The following is a 12,915-nucleotide window of genomic DNA, read 5'->3' on the forward strand; positions in this document are numbered from 1 at the left end:
TTTAATTATTGGGAATGTACAAAATAAAGACAGTCACTGTTCTTAAAGAGCTTACAACCTTGTACAGTGCTTCCCAACCTTTCCCGTGTGGTAACATACATAAAAAGTGAGCGGAGTAAATACAAGAGGCCCTTTAGCTGGGAGGGATCTGTTGCTTTTTCAAGCTCTGCCCAGCTGCCTAGAGGGCTAAAGAAATCAACAGCACAGGGATGCAATAATAGCAGACGAGTTTTGAATTTTTGATGTAGTGGAAGATGTTTGCGTAAAGATATATGTATAGTACAATGGGATAATAGCTATGGGGGTAGTTCTGGAGACACTTACTAGTCATTTTCCACCAAACATGCATGCTGGAGAGATTAACTGGTATTCTTTTTTTTTTGAATGCTTAGTCTGCTCTTTATTAAGTTTTTCTCATTAATAGAGTGGTTTGCTCACCAGAACTCAACTCTGTTCCCAAACCTGTTCATGCCAGTTATATTTGTTATAATGACAAATAAAGTTAAATTTTTTGTATAAACCAATGAAATGGGTTTTTAAAACGTTATTTATATGAAAAATTAGTTGAATGCTTTGAGAAAATTGGATAAAGATGAATAAAAAAACAAACAAAAAAAACCCCATTGATGTGGGTGAGACAAGTATGAAAGACTGAGAAAATTTGTGTAAGTCTAGAGTGATTCTTTTGCATGTAGATTGTTTCACAGGTGACTAAGTTCTTGATCCACTTTGAAGAAATGAAACTGGATATCACAGACGGTGTATTATTGGTGTGCTTTATGAAGATGACACAGCGCTCTGGTCAACAGATCCGTACCATAGCTAAGGAAAAGACCTATGTGGATGAATATACCTTGATTTGTAAACAGTTGAAATAGTTTATGTACCTAAAACTTTTTCATTATTCTGTGCTTGAACTTAATTTATAAATTAACTGTCTTCTGTCCAGAATGTTTTAGAGACTTAGATTTCTGATATATGTACCAAGTGTAGCAGCAGAAGGAACAGCTGGACAGTTGGGAAATCCAGAGAAACTTAGAGATGAAGAGGTGATATTAGAACTGAGTAGAAGTAAGAGTTTACCCAACAAGTCAGGTGGACATTTCAGGTTAAGAGAATGTGTTGTATAAAAGCCCAAGGCATGAGAGAGTAGAAGGTGCTCTAAAAACTACAGTTTTATGGTACTACTAGAAAATAAGAATGGAAATGAGTGGGAGATGATAGTAGATAAAGTAAGTAGGGACCATGTCTGCAACTTACTATCAATTAGGAGGAACCAGTTTGGCTGAACTAAGAAGATACTGGAAAGTATGGGAGATGAGAAGTTCTTAGCTTTACATTAGGCTAATTAGAATATACACGTGTATTTAGGAGGCAGGTGAGGAATGTCTGTGCTTTAAGTTCTTAAATCCTAAATAAAACTGAAATTATATAGAAATTGAGCAACTCTTTATAGTTTTAAAATATTTAATGAGATTGAGCTATAATCTCAATCTTATGATTAGTTTAACAGGTATCTGAGAAATTACTTTATGCTCAGTGTCAATCATAATATATTCAACCAATACAAAACTACCTACTTAGGCATGCTGAATTCATTCTGCCTTTGGTATATTTAACATTTTTTTTCCAGTTTAGTAGTAATGCCAGTGAGATCAACAACACAGACTCCAGAGTTAAATCCCAGCTTCATTGCTTCTTAGCCATATAACATTGGAAAGGTTATTTAACTGTTTTAAGCCTCAATTTACTCACTCATAAAAAGTAGACATAAAAGTAAGATTTTAATGAGGATTATTGAGAATTCATGTAAAGCACTTACTTTGTGCCAGACACTCTGGTAAAGACAATAGATGTTTACTATTGTTGTTATGCATTCAACAAATATTTATTAACTTCCTCCTAGAGGTCAGGCACTATCCTGGGCACAGTAGAAACAATACAATTTTATTAAGAATATAGATGGTATTTCTTTTAAAAACTGTGACTTTCATACTTACATGTTCTGTTATTTGTCTTTGGCAAATATATTTTAATATATTCATTATCAGTATACTTAATTTGATATATATTTCATTGATGATTGTGAATGATACTTTTTGTTTTTATATTTTTGGCAAAATATTTCATCAAGTAGAACCATAATTTACATCCCTGTAATTCTCTTGTATCAGATGTGTTTAGTAGTTTGTAGTTTTCATTGTTACAGATAAAGCTCATTTATCCCAGCAGATTTTCCTCATTGCAGAGATACAATTTAGCTAAATCTTAAACCTTCAGTATTACAGGAGGTCTGAACTCTGTCAGGTCAGTGAGAATAAACAACATAATACCTTGCATCATGAAAATGGTTAGCTGTACTATTTCTGTTTGGTGAGTATTATTAGAGGGTATCCACATAGTGAAAACCCTAGGATATATGTAGAATTGTCTTTAACCAACAACGCCATATATATTCATAGATTTTATAAACTACTAAACTCAAGGTAGATGTAAAAGGTTGGCCTTGTCTCAGAGGACTGTTTTAGCTATTAAAAGAATTGGGTGCCTATTCTTATTGTGGGGAGCTGTAGGTATTTAAAGGCTTGGTGGGTTTTCATTGTGGGGTGTAAGGTTTAGTGAGCTAGGGAGGCATTGCAGTATTAAAGCTTAGGTGAAATTATAGGAAGGATGGCTGATGATCATTAAAGGATGAGTTCTTTGATCACTTGTTACTGAGCATGGCAAAACTTTGGACGTCAAATGTTTTTCCTTAATTTTTTCATGGTAAGAAACAAGGCAATGAATCCACCTTATCACTTGAAGGAAATATATTAGTAGAAATACTTGATGGGACAGGAGGGTTGCGGGTTTGTGCAAGTGTATTAGTGTGTGTTACTTCTGGGGACTCTCCGATAGTATACATGGAGCTTGGTTCTGATTTTTTGCTATTATAAAAACCCTGTGATTAATGTACTTACACATAAATCTTTGCATATATGAATTATTTCTTAGAATAAATAATCAGAAATGGTGTTTTGTTCAGAGGATATGAACTCTTGGAAGTTCTTGTTACATATTTCAAATTGCTTTCCAGAAAGACTGTATCAGTTTGTTCTCTCCTCCATATTAACTTTTGGTTCAACAGCCTTTTTTTTTTTTTTTGAGTGCCAACTGTGTATTAGAGGACTGTGCTGGTAAAACCCCATCCTCATCTAGTTTCTAGTTTACAATCTGGTGGAGGTGTGGATAATCAAAGATAATGTAATGTATTTCAAGTAGTGATAAGTGACATGGTTATAAATAAAAAGGATCAGGGTTTAGAGAATGAGGAAATAGAAGTAATACTTTAAGTAGGGTAGGCAGAGATAGGAAAGGTCTGAGTTGACATTGAATGGAGACCTACAAACTATTTTATTGTCAGTCTCACTACCTTTATTAAAGCATTAAGTATTGTTTTTAAAATAACTTATCAGTTCAAATGAATATTTTTAATTTATACTTAAAATTTCATTTTTATTGACTATTAATTGTTGCTTGAAATATTTAATTGAGAATTATTATTTTATTTGTATTAATTGGTATTGGACTTTGAATTGCCGTGATCCTTAACTTTGTTTAACAAAAAGGTACAGTATTCAAGTTTGGCTCCCCAGAGAGGCAATATGAGACTTGAGATGATAATGAGTGACTTTTATGATTCTGGCTCCTGGTAATAGTTTTTGCTGAGGTTTTTTAAACAGAATTTGATTTTGGTAACTGAAGTAGCAGATTGTATTAAAGGACATTGAGCATTAGTTACTGAGTTGGTGCTGATGAATGTGATTGTTTAGAGAACAGTGTTTGTGCCAAGATTTCTGACTTGTTCTTTGAAAGTACCTGTTTACTTATCTCTTCTCATAAATTCTTGCCTTTGGACATGTGAGGACTTAGTGTATGAATGGGACAGCTGATTCTCTCCACTACTGTTGAGTAATTTAAATTAATTTTTAAAAAACCCAAAGATGTGGGAGTTAATAGCTGACACAATTGAAATATGTACTTGATTTGATACTTTGCCTTGTGTTCTTATAATTTATAAGTGGAAGAAGACAAAAGAACTTTCTTAGGAAATGTACTTTTCCAGGCCCAGCTTATAGTGTTCATGATGTGATTGTTCATTTTAGTCATTTACTTATCAGAGATGGATTGTTTATAATTACTACATTAATATTATGGCCTGTAAACACCTTGTTTGCAAAGCAAAGCCTTAGATTCAGGTTTTCTTTGTCAAACATGTATATAATGTATGCTAATCCAATATTTTTTTCTTGAATTAAAATAAGGGTGTTTTTAATTTGGTTTCTAATTAGTAATGAAACCACTTTTGCTTTTAACTTAGTATTTAATGAAACAAGATATAAATTCTTTATCCAAAGTAGGACAAGAAATAACTTCCAGAGAATAGATTTCATTTATGAATAACTCTATTACTTCCATTCATTTATTCAACAAATACGGGAGTGCCACCAGGGATGGATGTGGTGGGTGGAATATAATATGGCAGTTTCTGCCCTCATGGAATTTATAGTCATGTAAGAGATGTGGAGCACTGAACAAGCAATTTGGAGGCACTGTAATAATTGCTGTCATAGAAGCTGGTAGTACCTGAAGCAGGAAGTGGGTGCTGAGCCAGATTCACTCTGTGATATGAGGGCCACAAAAGGCTTCCAAAGGAATGATGTTTTTACTATGTAGTTTTTGGACTCATTGACAGAATAGATGTGTGGCTGAACATTTATACCCAGACAAAAGACTTCTAAATATTTTTAAAAATTGTAATTATGTTAAAAATGATAACATGAAATTTACCATCTAAACTATTTTTAAGTGTACACTTCAGTATTATTAAATATATTCACATTGTTGTGCATCCAATCTCCAGACTTTTTCATTTTGTAAAACCCAAACTCTATACCCGTGGAGCAACTCCCGTTTCCCCCTCCCCCCACCCTGGCAGCCACTGTTCTTTCCTGTCTCTATGAATTTGACTCCTCTAGATACCTCATAAAAGTGGATAAAAGACCTTTTTAATCTTAGGGGTTTTTTCTGTTGTTCTGAAAATTCCTCAAGTTCTGCTACCAGTTGCATTTTACTTCCCTGCACAAATATGAGGAGATACCAAAGCCCGGGGATTGTAATACCGCAGTGTTCTGCCATGGAAGCGTGAAGCCAGCATAGCCGAAGGGAGGTCGTGCTCCCTGCAGCCATCCTGTGAGGTTGTCAGGCCACATGGAGCCATTTTAGGAGAAGAATAGTTTGAAAAGGAAGGCGTATTATCAAAACTTACATTATTCTCATCTCAGAAGACAGTCTTAAATCAGGGTTTGACAGACTTTTTCTGTAAAGGCCCAGTAGTAAATGTTTTCGGCTTTGTAGGCTGTGTAGTCTCTGCCATGATTACTCAGCTCAGCCGTGGTAGCATGAAAGCAGCCCCAGATGACATGTAAACTAATGAGAGTGTCTGTTCTAATAACACTTTATGAAAGCAGGTGGCGGGCCTGATTGTTTCACAGACTATAGTGTATTGATCCCTGTCTTAAAGTATCCTCAAGTTACACATGACTAGAGAGAGACTTTGGGTGAAACCCCTACCTGATAGATCACTAAGCTTGTGACTTAGAGCAGAGAGAGAAATTCAATACAATATTTTATCAAATTTATGCCACTGATTATAAGTTGTACCTTTTACATACCACTAAAGAAGAAAAGTGAAACCAATTAATTTTAGGATCCCATTGGTTGTATGATGCATTCTGGTTTCAGATATGTTAAAATGGGGGGGGGTGGCAGTTAAAATCAGGGGGGTTGAATCAGTGATGTAGTGGTAATACCAACCAGCATTTGAAGTCTTACTGTGGGCCACACTTTGCTTAGCACTTTATATGCATTACCTCATTTATCCACATAACTAATTAATGAAGTAAATGAAAACGGTTTAGGGCAGTAAATAATTTGCTGTAATAAACATTCAAACCCAGGCAGGCTGGCATTAAAGCCTGTGCTCAGCCTCATACTGTACTGCCTTATTCATTTTTGGCGCAGTCTTTTTCATCAAATGACATCATCCACACTGGAATTGATATAGTTTATTTCAGTGATTTGAATCAGGTCATGGAGGAAGCAGCAACTACATCAGTCCCCTTAGAATATCCTTGCAGTTGCAGACATTTTTCAGGGCAGCCAACTACTGGTTTTCATCTTGCTGGTTTATGTGCCTGCTGGTTTCCTCAAAGAATTACTAATGAACCTCTTCTGAAAATATTTGAAAATGATAAAAATTTCTAAGCCAAGCAGAACTTGTGCTGGAAGAGAAGTCTTGGTGCTCAGTGCGCAGGTAGTATCTGTGATGCCAGCCAGCACTCCTGGTCTTGCTGCTGCAGAGGAGAGTGGGTGCCACTTATCACGGAAGTGCATCCCCTTCTGCATCTGTGAGCCCTGCATTGAAGATGGTGCGGTCCTGCACGAATGATGCAGACTTCACCAAAGATGGCCGTACTGACTTTGAAGACACAGGAAATATATGAGCTTTGAGGTCTCACAGTCTTGGAGAATTCTGGTGTGCCTTGCACAGGACTTCATTCGCTGACAGAGCAAGTTGTGAGAGCTTGCCTTGGAGAGAGTTGAGGTTTTCAGGGTGATCGTTAAAAAGAAAAGTCAAATAGAATGGCAAATAAGGATGACATGCATGTAACCATCTCAAACTACACCATGGTGTCAACTTCTTAGTCAAACCAAACAGAAGCCTTCTCATGGAAATTCATTGTAGGGAGTCAAAGTTTATTTTTTGGTTTATTTGCATATTAACTTTCACTGGGAAATAAATGGCATCTCTCATAAAGATTTTTATATTCTATGAATGAAATTTCCACTGTAGTAAAGAATATTGTATGCAGAATGTTTTGTTTCTGGGGGTGGGGGTAGGGATGCAGTTTCCTGAAAGAGTGTCTGTTAACTTCTGATTTGTACAAGTTCCTGATAACTTATAAAGCCTCAGAATCCCTGGTCTGACCTGAGATGTGGAGGATGAAGAAATGGTACTTGGTGAAGTGAGGCTGCATGAAGGGGAAAAGTGCAGAGGACTGCAAACGAGATGTGACACATTAGCTTAACCGTGTTCCCGGGGCACAGTGTGTCAGGGGTAGGAGAGGAAGATGTGAAAGGCAAAGGGGCTAAATTATTAAGGACCTTGAAAACTGTGTCTTCCATTTAGGATTATATTCAGCTACATTCAGTAGTGAAACTCAAAATAACAAAATAATCTAGACAGACAACTCTGTCATCCTAGAGTCTCTCTTCATGGTGTCCTAGGTGGCTGCCTAAGTGAACTTTGGTCATCACGTGTCCAGTCCAAACAGCAGGAATGAGGACAAAGGGTACATCCCCTGCTTTTTCACAAAACTTCCTGGAACTCTTACAACTCACTTCCAGTTAATCACATTGATCAGAACTTTGGCACAAATAGCGACAGTGAGTCTGGGAAATGTAGTCTTTTATTTGGAACGGTGGTGTGCCCACCTGAAAATTGGGGTTCTAAAGTGGAAGGGGAAAAATGATGGGGTAGGCAGCAAATAACTCTGCCTTGCCATGTCAATGTCTTCTTTGTGAAGGGTGTCATAAGGGGAGAAACATGTGCAAACTTTTTAAAAAGATTGCCCACCTGCAAGGTGGAGGGTAAGGAGACCATAAAGACCACTGCCGTGACACAGGTGAGGGGTGAGCAAGGGTGCTGACTGATGGCAAGACTGAGGGGATTTGGTCATTGATCAGATGTGCACAGGCTCCTGGTTTAGCAGCTGGGGATGTCTTGGTACCGTCGAAGCGGGAGTGATTGAAGCCATGGGATTAGAGCAGATTGCCAGGGACAAGGAGGTTTACTTAGAGTGAGCTTGAAAAGGATCAGATAGGAGGAGGAAAATAGAATGTGGTGTCTCAGAAGTCAAGGGGAATAGAGCATTTTAAAATTTAGAGTGGTCCGTGTGTTAAATGCAGCTGAGAGCACAAAGAGAAGTATTAATGTTACTGATATGATTTAGCAGTTCTGAGGATGTTGATGACGCTGTTAAGAGCAATTCGTTGAATGATGGAGAAGACTGGATTGCACTGGGTGAAGGAGTGTAAGGAAGGTAAAGAAGTAGAGGTGAATGTAGCAACTTTTTCAAGAAGTTTTGCCTCTAAGAAGATGGAGAAAAAAAAGGATGTGGGTATATGCCGTTAAGGGGCACGTATAAAATCGTGGCCACTTATTTTGGAGGTTCAGATTCACAGACAATAAAAACCCCAAGTTAAAGGTGAATAGTTAAGCAATTTATTAAGCAAGAGCAAAGAGAAAGCAAGAGTCAAGAGCATACATCACCAGACAGGAAATCACAAACACCCGAACACAGACTCTGGGGAATCCTGGAGATAGGAGCATTTGGGGTTCATCTGGGAAAAGTTCTGAGCGAAGAAGCATCCTTCCCTTGGGTGGGATTCCAGGCTCACTTTGGGGGCTCTGGGTTAAATATGTTTTAGACAAAAGTGGCTATGTGCTTAAGGGTCTTTCGTGAGTCGATTGACCAACCTTTCCCTCTGGGAGAATAGCCAGTTCTTACCCAAGGAAACGATCAGTGTTTACAGGTACTGAGTTAAAAATGGTGCTTAGTCTTCTGTGGAGAAGGGCTAGCTCTCCCCGGGAAACAGCAAACCTATATTTCATTCTTACAATAAAAGGTCACAGCACAGGCATAAACGGGGAGGATTCTTAATATTTCTTTAACCCATCAGGGTGTTGGAAGGAATGATTGTACGGATCACTCTTTTCTTTGGTTCTTAGATGGCAGATATTTGAATGTGTTCATGCTGATGGAAAGGAATGGAGAGGGAGAGGCTGAAGATGAGATTGGATGATTGAAGAAGTGGGGTCCTTGAGATGTGCACTGATAATTTGCCTTAGGGTGGGAGACAGCTCTTGTAACCAGAAGGAGAGGAAGAAGCGGAGGTGGAGTTGCTGGAAGGTCCTGAGGATCTGGTGGCAGAAAGTTGAGGGCATTCTGTATGTCATGGTTTTATTAGCTTTAGGAAATACGAGTTTCGCTTAGCTTGGTGGCTAAGAGGGTGTTGGTGAACTTGTTGGTGGGCCATGTGATAATGTACAAGATTTGTCAGCTTTCCTTTAATTAAAACAAAAATCTCTGGTCTAGGTATGAATTTTGTTATGAAATTAATCTGTAGGGGCTTTCAAATGACTCATATTTTGGTCATTACCTTTAGAAGTGTGAAATGAGACGACAATATGTAAAGGTGTCTAGCACAGAACTTGGCACACAGACACTGCAGGAAGGGTTAAGTGAATAAGCAATGTTCTTGGGACACTTTGTGTACATATGGAGTGTCATTCCAAACTTGTTTTTCTGTTTACACAGATCATTTTTTCCAGCAAACTTGCTTTTGTTGAAAAAAACGTTCAGGTTTCCATAATCATACCCTTGTGAACTGTAACAGGGCAGGTACTGTTAGCTTGTTTGGGGTGTTTGGCACTGTCTCCAGGAATAGCACAAATACGCTACCGCAAACTGGGTTACACTGCTGCTAACGGGAACAGTGTGTCTGACTGCATGATGAATTCAGCTTTTCTTCTAACTGGAAACTAAGTTGTGAACGGACTTGGCAAGATTCAGATCATGGTAGGCAATTTTTAAAAGATCTTTTTAAAAATCAGCTTCTGCAGGAAAACTAGATGGACGTCCTAGAGGGCAGAATGTTTAAATTGTTCTTTAGTAGCTTACGAACTACTTTTTTGTTAATTCCCAACAGGAAGAATTTGACCAACTCTTTTATCCCAGTGAAACGAGAACAAGAGTGGCCTAGCCTCCCTTGCACAGTTGCAGGAAGCCCCATGGGGTTTGCCCTACCTTACCTGTAGAGGTTGCCCTGCTGTATATTTAGTTGTATTAGAGCTTTTCTTTGAACACTGAATTTTATTCGTGTCTGGGAGAATGTGAATCAGGGTGATTAGGATTGAAAGTACAAAGATCGCTCTAGTAATTGAATAATGTGACTCCGTCAGAGTAATGTTTAAACTGCATCCGGCAGTGCATGGTACTCCCTGTTGTCTCCAAACACCACCCATCTTTGTCTGAGTGGATGTCTTTGTGCATTCTCCTGAGGGAGCTGAGAAGGGAAAAGTGGAGAGCAGGTCAAAAAATGTCTCTGTCACTAGGTGTGTCCAGTGTACCTTCAGCTGTTGCCAAGCAACTTTCTAACACTGATGCCCTGGCTTGTGGACCTAAACTGAGCTCTGGGGTTTCTGGTGAGGGTGAGGACAGCATGACCAACAGAGAAAACTTCTTTTGCATTCGGGGTAATTTACATGATGGAAAGTTGTGCTTACCACCTAATTTAACCTGTAATAAGCTTTAGACAAAAAGTGTCCCAGCTTGCCGTAATTAGACAATTGGTACCTTTCTTTGCACATGTGTGTGTTGGGGGTGGATGGATGTAAGTCAGTCACCCAGCATCAGTGAAAGACCTCCAGGGGAGGCTTCTAACAATACTACTAACCTGAGCACTCTGGACATCTCTTCCCTTGTCATACCTTGTTACCACTTACCTTGTGGCTCTTCTCTTTCCTCCTGTAGTTCTTCTCAGGATCCTGTTGTTAACAGTCAAGTTTTTCAGTGGGGCCTGAATTTAATTAGCTGCTTTAAAGATTAGATACAGCAAGACAAGTAGGCATTACTGAAAGCACCACATAAAGAACCATGGTCACATGACATTTGTAGAAGTAGGCCAGCTCCTTTCCCACTTAACTTGGGGTACAAGATTCTAAATGTGGCACTTCACAGAGAATTCTGGGCACCTAACTGAATGGTGAACAAGTCTTTCTGCTTGTGAGTTGCCTTGGCCTGTGCCCAAAAGTCTTTTATAACTGGGTTTTGGAGCTTAATATTATGCTTAGATTAGTTTATTATATTTCACACCAGATAATTTGAAAAGTAATTCAGAATTCAATTTAAAATTTAAACTCAAGTTCTTAAGATACATATCTTAGAGAGATTTTAATTAAAACTAAAAGTATACTTAATACACCTTTTGGCTGAAGGCCAAGTGGCCTAATGGTAAAATGATTAGGAGGCTGAGATCTTATATTACCACCCTAGAATAAGTTTTGGGGATACACAAGAAAAAGGTTTTGTTTAGCCTCCATTGACTCAGTCATAAGGGATTATCTTATTAAAGCATTCTAATAAAGTGTTATATGTTTTGAAGTTTATAGTTAAACAAAATGTATTTCTTTGTAAATATTTTCATGAACTTTGTATCTTTATGATATATAGATCACAGATGACTTATTATGAATATACATGATTTTGGAGGATATTTTTTCTTCTGATGAAATTTTAAGGCACAAGGTTGACCTTTTTTTAAAAGATTTTTATTTATTTTTAGAGAGAGAGGAAGGGAGGGAGAAAGAGAGTGAGAGAAACACTGATGTGAGAGAGAAACATTGATCCGTTGCCTCTCGTATGTGCCCTGACTGGGGACTGAACCCCCAACCCTGGTATGTGCCCTGACTGGGAATTAAACCAGCAACCTCCCACTTTGTGGAACAATGCCCCACCAACTGAACCACGCTGGTCAGGGCAACATTTGGTTTTTAATTCAGGAAGTGAAAAATTCCTTTTAGTACTTTTTCTTGAAGACTTGATCTAAATATAATTAAATAGCTAAAAATGGTTGGTTCACTTTGTTTAATGCTATGAATGTTAGTACACCGAACAGTTCTTTAAAGGTTAGAATTAAGGTATCTAATTTACATTGCTCTGCTTGATACTATTATTTAAATTTATATAAACATTTGTGGGGTCAAAAGGGAACTATATTCTCCCTAAAGATATCTTAACACATTCAGTTTTTGTGTTTACTGTCAGTTTGTTTCCCAGTTTAAATTTAACTGAAATATTTGCAAACATTGTTTACAAAACTAATAGTTTTTAAAATAATTAACATAGCATTTTTACTCGATAATAGGCATTTACACGACTTTGGTGGAATATAAGTGTTTTATGGAAGTTTTCTATTTGAAGTAGAATATTCAGATACTGCCAGTTAATCCCAACAATGTGCCTGGTTTGAAAAGCTGGTGTTGTTTTAATGATAAAATATGAAGGATACCTACATCATCATGGATGGGTTCAGAGATTTCTGAAAAGGTGTTTGAGGGTAAGAGTTGGCATTTGGTCTTCCTCAGGCTTAGACTAAAGCTGAATACAGATTATTTCGTGAAATTCTGAGACAGAAGTTGACCTCAGTGTATCTATCCTTAGTAAAAGCTATGCATTACATCAGTGTGCTGCTGTGCATTGTTACATAATTGGGATGTTGACTTATGAAGCTAAGACTCAGGTTTTAGCTAGTCCTTTTATGTGTTTGAATGTTTTGTGATGTCTGTGTTATTAAAGTGAAAAGATTATATTGAACAAAAGATTCTGACAGAGTTTTATTAAAATGAAGTAAAACATAATTCTGATTCCTTGGGTCATTTTTTTAAATTGACTCTTTAGAACCACACATGCCACTAGCCACATATGTTGACTTACATTAATTTTAAATAAAATGAAAACTTGAGTTCCTCAGTTGCATCAGCCACATTTCAAATGCTCAGTAGCCAGCCACATGTAGCCAACACAAATTTTAAGACACTTCCGTAAGCGCAGCACTGTGTCTAGAGAGTGACAGAGAAGACGGTACCATCTATTGGTCTTCTGACTCCACAGTTAACTGCAATGAAATCTCTTTTTACATTGTGTATGTTTCTGTAAAGTTTTTGCCTGGAAGCAACAGGTTGTACATTGCTCAGAGATACTAGTAAATTCAGAACACAGGTGTTGAACAGCATCTGAAACCCAAGTTCGG

At 37.7% G+C, this 12,915-nt stretch overlaps 1 protein-coding gene across 2 annotated transcripts in view; it reads left to right on the plus strand.

Annotated features, from left to right (window-relative positions):
* The window catches only part of UGP2 (UDP-glucose pyrophosphorylase 2), a 56,453-nt gene that overhangs the window by 32,156 nt on the left and 11,382 nt on the right, over positions 1–12,915 (plus strand). The gene's annotated exons all lie outside the window — the stretch shown is intronic.

Source organism: Desmodus rotundus, chromosome 5 (assembly GCF_022682495.2).
Source record: "Desmodus rotundus isolate HL8 chromosome 5, HLdesRot8A.1, whole genome shotgun sequence".
Lineage (NCBI taxonomy): Eukaryota > Metazoa > Chordata > Mammalia > Chiroptera > Phyllostomidae > Desmodus > Desmodus rotundus.